Below are 12,381 nucleotides of genomic sequence, written 5' to 3' on the forward strand. Positions count from 1 at the left end.
CCCTCCATATTCAATAGGGAGAGTGACCTTTTCCCATGCCATCTAACTCATCTTATCCTTTTCTTCACACCTACCCCAAAAGAATATGTGCCTTAATTTTTCAGGTTATTTATTAACTTAAACGGGAGCATGGAACAAGGAGAAAAATACGTTGGGAGCGAATTCAAAAACAATCTTATTAACGTAAATCTCCACGCAACCGATAATTGTCTAGCTTTCCAAAGAGACAACCGAATTAGGAATTTTCCATCAACCGAATCCTAATTTTTTTTACCAAATTCTTGTTTCCCCCACCGGAAGCCAAGAAGAGGCTGCCATATTCTCTATATTTACACTACGTGAAAAATGGCCTACGGCCACATTTTTTTCAAAACTGGCCAGCCACACATTTGAATAAATGTGTGACTAAAGGTCATTTATAATATTTTAAAGAACTTTTAGCCACATATTTTATTATTAATATGACTATTGTATAGTAGCTCAAAACCTTTAGCCACAGTTTTATTTTTAATGTGATCATTGTATAACACTTTAAAACCTTTAGCCACACTTTTAGATAAAAATGTGACATTTACTAGCCACAACTCGAAATGTGTGGCCAAATTTGACATATTGCCACAATATTTGTTTGATTCAGGTGACGAAAACACATCTTTCAGAAACCTTTAGTCACACTTTCAATTAAAATGTGATAATCACTGGCTACAGTAGAAAAGTGTGGCCAAATGCTACTAATTGTCATAGATGGTTTTTAATGACGTGGCTAAAAATAATACATATAGCCGCTTATAAATTTGTGTGATCAAAGTGTATTATTTGTTAGCCATTTATAAATTTTTATGTGTGGCTATAGCAAAACAAGCCATTTATAAATTTTTATGTGTGGCTATAGCAAAACAAAAAATGTGGCTAAAAATTATCATCACAGTTAATTAGCTTATACGTGACCATCTTTGCCCACAAAATACACCAAAAATTTTCAATTCCCTGCTCACCCCCTCCATCAGGTTCATCCTTTTCAATTCCCTATCTCCCCTAGTCCTAATCTGAAATTAAGAACCCTAGTTTATGGAGGAAGACGATGTCTTATGTAGAATCTGAGACCAGCTATTCAGGATGATTTATCTTGCTAAGAAATCTGAAGACGGAGACGATGGATTATGTAGATCTGACAGTGATGAATCCTGTAAAGAGAACGACGCTTCATTACCAGCTGTGTGTCCATAGAAATTGCAGAACTTGGATGCTCTTTGAGGTACACCGTTATTGTGTAGGTTAGTAAGATGTAATTAGGCATTCGTGTTTTCATAATTTCATTTAAATTTCGTAGAATTGGTAGGAATTTGTGTGTTTTTAGCTAAAAAAAAACATGAATAGTTCATTTTAGACGATTTGTATCATAAAAACCATTGCATAACTCTAAAGATGTTTTTTGGGATGGATAGAGTGATTGATTCTTGGTTTGTACAACGTCATGTAATCAGACCTGGTATTGGAGTCAACTAACATGAATTTATGATTTTGATATCAGAGGAAATCTTCGGGTGTAAAGGCAATCACTACTTCTTTGTGTATCCCAATCAAAATGAACACCTGATTTGCCGCCTCTGTGCTCGCGAATGGTTTGTACCATGGGGATCAAACTCGTGTTTCTGTGGAGTATGAAGTGCCAGAAGGGATTGCAAAGTTGCCACCAGATATTAAATCACTGATAATATGGCTGCCTGAACATTTGGAAGATGGAGATGGCGATTCTGTACCCCTAGAAGCGGACCATATACTTGTTAAGTTCACCTGACCCCACCAGAGGTAAGACATTTAATTAGAAAATACATTAGATTTACATATAAGTAGCTAAATATTACTCGTTATTGCTCATAATGATGTGATGAAGTACATTGATAGTTTTTTATGTACCAATGTTGTGCCCTTTTAAATAGATTGGAGAAGACTACTAGTTATACACTCTTCTTCGTCAAGGATTAGATGAATGGCCACTAGGTAAAAAGGCAATAATTGTAACTCCTACAAGTCTAGTAAGCAACTGGGAGGCAAAAATTAAGAATAGGGTTGGTGAAAGAGTTAAGCTTGTTGGTTTATGTGAAAGTAGCCGTGATGATGTCATTTCCAACATTTATAACTTCAGAAGCCCACATAGCCGGTTACAGGTAAATGTAGTTAACATTTCTTGATTTTAGAAGTATACACAAATTAACCCTGGTTCTCTCCCATGTACCGATTGTTTCTTATAAGACCTATCTAGTGCATTCATCAAAGTTTAATGATAGTGGCTCTTGTGATCTTCTCATATGTGATGAAGTACAAAGGATAAAAATTGATCAGACCTTGACAAATAGGGCAAGAATAGTAAATTAATACAAGTTTTGATTTTGGGGGAATGTAGAGGTGGGTCATGCACACTAGATGTTTGTTAAAATGCAATACCAATAATGGAACTAATCAAACTGAGGGGTTATATACTTATTTGTTAGTTTTTATGTATTCTCTCAGTTCAAATTTAGGATTTTTTTTACCCTTGTTGTAGGTGCTGACTGAATCAGCTGATAAGACTGCTAAAATATGGACAATATCTGAGGATTTCAATGGGACCATTGCGAAAACATTATGTAACTGAAGCCATTGTTGGAGGGCAAGATGGTAAATTTCACATATATTCAGTTAATGGCGATTCTCTTACCGAATAAACTGCCCTCGAAAAACATCAAGGTGCGATTACGGTTATCCATTACTCTCCTGATGTTTCTATGTATGCCTCTGCTGATGCCATAGGAAAAACAAATACGGGTGACCAAAGGTTAGACAATAGCCACACTTAACATTACAAAAAATGTTGTGTCTAGTAAACGTTTTTAGCCACACTTATAATAAACTAATGTAACTATGTAATAGAATCGGCCACAATTTGTCACATTGTTTTTGTTTATGTGACGGAATAATAGTAAATGTCATGGAAAAAACAAATATATGTGACCAAAGGTTAGACAACAGCCACACCATAGTCACTTTGTTTCTTATTTGTGTGACCACATGATAGAAATCGTCATAAGAAAAAAAAAATATGTGTAACCAAAGGTTAGACAATAGCCACATTTAAAATTACAAGATTTCGTGTGGCTATAAATAACCATTAGCCATACCACAGTCACTTTATTTTTTGTTTGCGTGTCTGTATAACAGAAACAATCACACTTACAGTAAGTTCATGTGACTATATAATAGAAACAGTCACACTTATAATAATTCATGTGACCGTTTCTACCCTTTAGGCACACTTACTGGGCAAAATGCTTGATAACAACAACCCTTTTTGCCACACTTTTTTTTTAATTGATGTGGCTAAAACAAACTTTTTTGGTAATTTTTGTAACTATATAGTAGTAACGATCACGCTTAAAGTAAATACATGTGGCCGTTGTTATCCTTTTGCCACACTTAATGGATGAAATGTAAGTTTTAACCAAAAAATGTTTGTACCCATTAGCCACACTTTTATGTTCTACGGCCACTAAAAAGTGTGTGTGGTCGTATGATACCTACGATGACTCGAGCTTTGGTCACACTTGACCATAAAAAAATATGTGAGGCGAAAGACATATAGTCACACTTTTTTTGTGTGGCTGTATCCCTATTTTGGCGTAGTGTTAAGTGATCCACCTCGATTCTAAAGTCTTGACATTTGCTAAGATTTATCTTGAGACCTGATACAAATTAAAAGCATCTTTGAATACTCCTTAGCAAAGTGTATTCCTAGAATTCCTTCCCCATGAATAATACGTCATTGGCAAAGATCAAATGTGACAATAAAGGGACATTATTTGACACTTTTACCCCATCAAAAACTCCATTCGAACAAGCTTTCTTCAAAATGCAAGTTAAACCCTCCATAGCAATAAGGAGATATAGGATCCCCTTGTCTTAGACCTCTTGTGCAAACAAATTCACTTGTAGGCGAACCGTTTACAAGAGTTGCAGACCTACTCGAAGAGAGAATAGTTGATATCCACTTAATCTATTTCCTTGGAAAGCCCATTTTCTCCGAATAGAATACAAATACTTCCAACATAGAGAATCGTAAGCGTTTTCAAGATCAACTTTAAAAAAATAGCTTTACGTTTAGTCCTCTCCATCTAAGCAATAACCTCATTTACAATCAAAGGGCCATCAAGAATGCTCCCGTTTGAAAGAAAATCCATTTGTTCTATGACAAACGACACTTTCTGTTTACTTCCGTGCAATTAAATAATTATTTATTTTCTACAATTATGTGTATTAAACGTCAATACAGCATGTCTGCATATCATACATTTAGATATATTGCAGAATACATATTAATCATGCATGTCATACATTTTATTCTCCGCATTTCGAAACAATTAAAACAATGCGCCAAACAACTAGTAAACTTACTGGTTAGACTAGTTGTGTCAGCGCAGCTCCGGTACTCAGCTAAACGATAGATTTAGGACCTAGATGTAAGTCCGACATCAAAAATATATCAAATCCCAAGTGGTGAAACAAGGATATTTAGTAACACTTTCCGAAAAAATTAACTAGCTTTAAAAGTGTCCGATTCGGCCCATAAAAGACAATTGTCCGCAAAATTCAGCATTTGGTAATTTATACTAAGTCTAGAAATAATATTAAACATCAAAAACAACTTAAAAAGCATTAGGAATACCATTAATACACAATAACCTATCATACCATACAATTTACACAAGATGATTCTTTAACGATCCACTAACGAAACTAGCACCAAACAATTCTCCGAACACTAACTAGACACCAAATATAAACTAGTTGACATTGTTTGATTATTGTAGAACTAGTATATGCCATATAATAACTTATTACACTTAAAAACACTTAACAACAATTTACATCTACTTAGGCACTAAACTTACATCTAAGACCCCTCAACTTACAAACTTCATCATCTAACCCACTGATATAACCGTCCCCATAGGGGGACCCACCTCTTTCTCATGTTGACATGGCCTTAATGGTCAAACATGCCACTTCTTAATCCCATGGTTAAAGACTTGATGGAAGTTTATAAAGAAACCACTAAACAATAAACCTTATCTTCTCATCACACTTCAAAAATCAACTTCATCTCCTTCCTCCTCTCTTCTCTCATTTCGGCCATTGCCACCTCCACTTCACCTTCCTTTTTCAATCAATTTACAAGCAATCCAAGGGTATACAAAGGTGTATCAAGGCTACCTAAGAAGGCTTCAAGTCTTGGAAGTGCAAAGACCTCACTATAGGAAGCTTTTATCCACCACTTTAATCTTCTTTTCATGATCTTGTTCATAAGTGTTCTTCCCTAGCCACCAGTGCTAGTTGTGAGTATTCTCTAACCTTCATTTTGATCCTTGTTAGTAGTATGTTATAAATGTACAAGTAAACCATCATGAAACTTATCTTTAAAAAGATAAACACATGAAGGAGTAACATAATCTAAAAGAAATCAGTGTTCTTGATGTTGTGTTGAAGTGTTTAGTTGATAGTTTGTGTTGACGATGAAACATGCTACAAGTACACTTTCTATATCATGTTTAAAGTGAAGATCTAAAAGTATACATATGGATCTTACAAGATCCATGATGAACATGTTAATAAACTTGATGAACATGAAATGTGAACTTGTTAAAGTTATTAAAATGATATGTTTAAACTTATAAACTCATAGAAAAAGTGGATGAACAAAGTTTTCAAGAATGATTTTCTACAAAGTTTATAAAATATAACAAACAAGACATGTTTTTAGTAAATAGACATGGTAAAAATGTAGATCCAAAATGCAACAAGTTCACATGAAGTTTCAAGCTTATTAACATGAAAAGTATATTATTTATATATTTATACTTGTAAAAATTGTTGTGAATGATTTGTTGAGTTTTGAAATATAATAACACATGTTTTTAAACATGGGAAAATCCCTAAATTTAGGGGAAACTATGACAAATTTTTTGTAAAATTATAACACTTAGAAAAATATACTTTTGCAAGATTTTTACTAGTTAAAGTGTTTAACCATAATTTCGCCAAGTTTTTATACAAAAATATAAGTTAAGAAAATAGTGTTTTTCTTAAAGATAAAAATGGATATAAATGTATATAACTAGGGCAAATTATATATAATTAGTAGTCACCCAAAAATTGTCTGTTTATGTATATTATGTATTAGTATAAATGTAGGGTTCAAAAGTTACAAAATACACACAAGGAGTACAAATATAAAATACACCTAAAATACCTTGAAAAATAATTAAGTATAAAAATAAATATACTTACCCAAAGAATGGGTGTATGGAGAAAGATACAAAAATACATACTTATATATTTCCTTACCAAAAATCATTGACATATGCACATTGGACTATATGGACAAATATATATTATATATATATATATATAGGGAGAAGATCATGCGAGAACCACATCTTATTGTGAGAACCGCGAGAACCAATGTGAACACACCAAAAATGCCTAAAAATAGCTAAAAATCACACAAAAAAATTTTTAATATTTTTTATATAAAAATCGCTACTTTTCGAAGCCAAAAAAAAAATTTTTTTTTTTTAAAAAAAAAAAATTGGCCACTAAAAGTAGCGATTTGAGCATAAAAAATATTAAAAAAATTTTTTTTTAGATTTTTTTAGATTTTTTTTAGATTTTTTAAGGTTTTTTGAGGGTTTAGTTTTTAGCATTTTAGCTTGGGGGGGAGGGGGGTTTAGGTTTTGGGGGGGGGGTTAGGTTTTTTTGGGGTTTTAGTTTTTAGCATTTAGCTTTGGGGGGGGGGGGGGGTTAGGTTTTTTTTTGGGGGGGGGGGGTGGGGGGGGGGTTTAGGTTTTTTTTTTTTGGGGGGGGGGGTGGGGGTTGGGTTTTTTTAGGTTTTTTTAGCTATTTTAGGTTGTGTTCACATTGGTTCTCAACGTTCTCACATAGTAACCCTATAGTGAGGTTCATTGGGGATCACTAAAAAAATGGGGAACAGTGGGGAACCGACTCAAATGAACTCCGATTGGACTCATTCCAACGGCGTTAGAACCATCTCGTCGAACCCTAACTAGGATCTCTTAACCCTAAACCCTAAATCATAACCCCTAAACCCTAAATATCTTAGGGTTTGGCTTTTAGGGTTTAGCCTTAGGGTTAAGCCTTAGGGTTTAGCTTTAGGGTTTAGGGTTTAGCTTTAGGGTTTAACTATAGGGTTTACCTTTAGGTTTAGCCTTTAGGGTTTAGCTTTTAGGGTTTATAGTTTAGATTTTACGGTTTAGCTTAGGTTTTAGCCTGATTTTTTAGCTTTAGGATTTAGAGTTTAGGAGTTAGGATTTAGGATTTAGGGTTAAGAGATCTTAGTTAGGGTTCGACGAGCCGGTTCCAACACATATAGGCTAATTATAATGAGAAAACTCACTCCAGTTGAGAAAACCCAAGAAACCCACATATGTGGCTAGGATTCAGCCACGTCACATCTGCCACATTGATAAGTGAGGGGTATATACGTCATTTTGTATGATGATAGAAAATGTAACAGTTAGTATACACTCTCTCTCTTTCTTTTTACATACATTTTCTCTCTCTGTAATTAAAACTCACCAGATAATCTCATATTCCTCCTTCATCTCTCTTCTCTAGCACACGTTTCCCTCTCTCTCTCTCTCTCTCTCTCTTGTTCCAATATAGATAAAAACAAGATCAAAAATGAAATTGAAGAAACGGATGAGCATCATATCCATGTAGACGCCATCTAGATCTAGATCTGGACCATCATGTAGATCTGGATCCACCATGTTTCTTTTAAACCCATCAAGATCTAGATCTACACCCATCATCTAGATCTGGATCCGCCATGTTTCTTTCAAACCCCATGAAGACGGATCCTCTTTGGTTTATTTTGAAGAAAATCGCACACGAAGAAGATGATGAATCAGATATCGAAGAGAATGATGAAGTTTTTGTTCAAACCAGGCAAAGATCCGGTGAAATTACACATTTTGTATTTTTTGAAGAGGCCGAAGGTTTTTGTTCGAGATTTTTGTTCAAGAAGGTGAAAAAGTATGTTTGTTTTTCAGCCTTGTTTGCAAATCTACACTTTTTAGTCTGTATTTTTGTTGTCTTTTGTGGATCTACAATTTTTTTTTTGTTCAAGAAGATGAAGGTTTTTAAGTTCTTGTTTTATTGATCTGTTTGTTTTGATTATTGATTACATCAATTTTTTGTGTAAAATTTATCTTAGATCTGTACCAATCAAAACAATTTGTTTTAAGTTTTTGTTTATTGGATTAAAATCGAAGTTACTTTTCTTGTTTAATGTTATTATGTGTAGTTTTTTCTTGGTATAAACATGAAAAAAAGGTGAGTTTTGTATAATAAAAAAACAGTGAATTTTGTTACATGAAACAAATATGCTAGTTTACAAAAGCCAGGGGGATTCATATGAGTGTAACAGAAAATAATGTAATATAAAATAAATTGTTCTTTGGTTGTGTTACACTTTTTTTGTGTAACATCTTTATGTAACCCAACATAGCTGGGTTTTAGTAATGTAACAATTCTAATATGTTTTTTTTTTTGTTAGATGAAACAAATGTGCTAGTTGACAAAAGTCAGGGGATTCGTGTGAGTGTAACAACTGGGTCATAATAATGTTACAGAAAATAAATTGTTCTTTGGTTATGATACACTTTTTTTGTAACATCTTTATGTAACCCAACATAGTTGGCTTTTAGTAATGTAAAAATTCTAATATGTTTTGTTAGTTACATATTTAAAAATTCTAAAAATGTTGGTGCACTGATGTCTATTAACTTCGTCTTTATAGAGTCTTGTAATGTACTAGATAGATCAGGGCACGCAAAACGAGAAAACAGTGTTATAGGTAATTCCGCTTGAAAGGTACCTGAGACATTTCAAACCGAACTATCAAGTTCAAGCGATATTACTAATTTCACACGGAATTAAGTAATTCCGCGTGAACTGGTAATTCCGCATGAGATTGTTTCAAGCAGAATTAGCTCTCCTATATATACATGTGTGCCATATTCATTTCATATGAAATTGGAAGTCATTGTTTGAGAGCCGAGGTGCTGCTGAATTGTTATCAGAATTGTAAAAGCTCAGGAAATCAATATAAGAAGAAAATTAAAGGAAAACAAGCTGTTTGACATCAATTACATTGATTCCGCCTTTGTTTTTGATGATGAACTACTCAGATTGACTCGTTAAGGTCACACGACGATCCAACAAGTGGTATCAGAGTTCAGGACGAGGAGTTCATACCAATTCAACTTGATTTCATCAGATTCTCTCACTTCTACACCTTCTTTTCTGATTTGAACAAAATTTAACGGTTGAAATGGCTTAAAATTCACATATATCACATAAAATAGAGTGTTAACTAATCCTTGAGAGATTTGGACCTTAATTCGAACAAAATCTGATGAAATTGCTAATTCCGCTTGTAAAACTGTTCGAAAATGCTGATGTCATCATAATCTCGTTTGAACTGAATCCTAATTTCGCACAGAATTAGTCACACTGTTCTTAATTCCGCTTGAAAAATTGTGTTGTTTTCACACGGAATTACTAATTCCGCTTCAAAGAACTTAATTCCGTTTCAGTTGGTCTAATTTCGTTTGAAGTTGACCTAATTTCGCACGGAATTAATATCTGTTGGTAATCCCGTTTGAAATCAGTAATCTCGTTTGAGTGGTATTTTCGTTTGAAGTAATTCCGCTTCAAGTGATTCCGTTTGAAACTAAGATTTTCAAAATTCCAAAAATTTTTCTAAGTGTTTGTTGATTGTTTCAGGTACTTGAAAGATGGATGATTTCATGAATCCTTTCTGTGATGTATTTGCATTTACCGGTGGTTCGGGAGATGGCACATCAAGTAACACGAATGAAACTACACCAACACCTAGTGCAAAGAAAACTCTCACTGATGCGTTGAGTGTAGAGAGTGCTTATGGGACATAGACAAACCTCCCAAACTGATGGCGATTGAAGATTACAACAGGTGGGCTACAAGGTTTGACGAGTGGCTTCAAGCTTTTGCATATCCAAGCTGGAAGAGTTTGAAGAATGGTTACAGTTCAGGAGGACTGAGTGGTCAAAGTTTAGCAGATAATGATGAGATAGAAAGATATGTTGCTGAACAAAAGTGCATCGCGTTGATTCATCAGTCTGTGAGAGATGATATAATTTTGTTGATTGAATACGATAATTTAAAAGATCTTAGGGAGAAACTGAGGGTAAAATGTGTAGGTAGTGCAGAGATAGTCAAAAACAAAAAGAAACTGTTAAGAAAATAGTTTGATTTATTTGGTTGTTTAAAGAACGAGTCTGTTGCCAAGATGATTGAGAGATTCGGGCATCTGAAATTGGAGCTGGCAAGGCATGGAATCGCTTATACTCAAGAAGTTGGTCGATAAATTGTTTGACTCGCTGCCAAATGAGCAAGACTGGCAATACTTTGCTTTGATGTTGAAGAACATAATCAAGCTGCCAGAAGTTTTAACAGTGGATCTGCTTATCGAAAGACTGGAGAGTCATGAGTTAGAGATCAAGAAATCCAGCAAAGTCAACAACTCATCTTATCAACAGAATGTGGAGCTGTGTTACAGAGGAAGCATGATTCCGAAATCTGCATCACCAAGAAAACATTTTCTGCAGAGAATTCAAACAAAGTGAATCATGAAACTTCTAGCAGTGGCTATCATGGTGGTTCATCGTCAAATAATTCAAATCAGTCTGCATCAAAGAATATGTTTCAATGCAACATTGTTGTGGATCTGAAGAACGCTCAAAATTTCAGTGAAGAATCCGCAAAACAGCAAATGGTGTTCTTAGCATCTGTGCTAGAATCATACGAGAGCCTCGTGGCGGGCAAGATTGGAAACACTAACCTGACCAAGGAAGATTATGATCAAATAGATCCTGAATAGATGGAGCTGATCGATATCAGGTGGTGTATGGCCAGTGCAGTCCGGAGAGTGCAACGTTTCATGGAGATTACTGGAAGACATTCAATTGGAGGACCTTCCACAAAACTTGCTTTTGACAAGTCAAAGGTCACATGCTTCAGGTGTAAACAAAAATGTCATTTCAAACGTGAATGTCGAAATGCTCCTGCTGATGATACAGCAAATCCATTCCGTGAGGATTACTATAAAAGAGAGATTTATCATCAGAACAAATCTGAACCTCCCAGAATGAAGCAAATAGAAGATAGCTCCAAAGAAAAATCTAGAGCACTTGCTGTTATTCACGACGATGAGGGATTCGATTGGAGTGAACTGCTACCAGAGGAAGACGCAGTAGGTTACGCTTTCATTGCAGAAAAGATGTGTAACAACTCTCACTAAAATTATTACTTATTATGTTAATTGTCCAATAAGGAAACCCTAATTGAGAAACCTAAGTAATCCGACATAAACCCTAAAATTTTCAAAACAATCAGAATCAGGATCAGGGCCCCTAAAACTCAAGGGGGGTAAACCCTAATTGACGATTATCTTCACAATTCGTTGTAAAATGAGAATTTCGTTGATTCGCTGACTCACCCAGGCTACAAACACACGAACCAACCCTATGCTGGAAGTGGACCCGTCGCGACACGCGACAGGACCAGTGGTCCCTGTCGCGACACGCGGTGGAAACCATTTTCCAGATATAAATAGAGGGGGTTGGCACTTGAATTCTGATGTTCGTTTGACGTTCAAATTCCAATTATACGCTGAGATATCGTTTAATTACTACAAACACACACGAATCACTAAACGTTGCCGTGATAAATAGGGTAATTGTCACACCCCGGCCGCGTCAAAACAACGAAAACCACGGCGGAAACGCCGAGGAGTGAGGTGACAGAATTATTGTTTCAACAACCATGGTAAATAAAGTTATGTATTATTGAATAAAGAGTTTACATTATCTTTAAGTTCAAAGTAAAATAACATAATTAACTGTCTTTTAAGTCACTAAGGCTCGAGTCCGCCTAAGTGAAGCACACACATCACGCATTAGCACCTGAAAACACATGTAAAAATAGGTACGTCAGCATAAAAATGCCTGTGAGATACATAGGTTTTGTTTATGCAGATTCATGACTTTTATTTGAAAGAAGTGTTTAAATAAAATGTAGTCATGAATCTTGTAAAATGTTTTCCTTTGTAAAACCATGTGAAAATCGATATGAAAATCAAGTGGTAATGAATGAACATTGCAAGGTTAAATGAATAACCAAGTGAAAATGATTTTGTATAAAAATGTGCACCTTGTAAAACAATGTCATGTTATTGTATAAAATGTTTCATGTCTTGCCTAAGTGGTTTAGATAACGCAACAA

At 34.8% G+C, this 12,381-nt stretch overlaps 1 long non-coding RNA gene across 4 annotated transcripts; it reads left to right on the top strand.

The window, feature by feature from the left end:
* The first annotated feature begins 910 nt into the window (after positions 1 to 910).
* Positions 911 to 10,371, top strand: LOC110908138. 4 transcript variants are annotated; one of them, XR_004879068.1, is made up of 5 exons: positions 911 to 1,274; positions 1,532 to 1,809; positions 1,941 to 2,168; positions 2,546 to 2,815; positions 9,844 to 10,371. It is a non-coding gene; the product is annotated as an uncharacterized LOC110908138 (long non-coding RNA). The 4 variants fall into 4 exon arrangements; XR_002574201.2 differs by having other exon boundaries at positions 2,546 to 2,727; XR_002574199.2 differs by lacking the exon at positions 9,844 to 10,371 and having other exon boundaries at positions 2,546 to 6,521.
* Positions 10,372 to 12,381: the final 2,010 nt, after the last annotated feature.

Source organism: Helianthus annuus, chromosome 14, assembly GCF_002127325.2.
Source record: "Helianthus annuus cultivar XRQ/B chromosome 14, HanXRQr2.0-SUNRISE, whole genome shotgun sequence".
Classification (NCBI taxonomy): domain Eukaryota; kingdom Viridiplantae; phylum Streptophyta; class Magnoliopsida; order Asterales; family Asteraceae; genus Helianthus; species Helianthus annuus.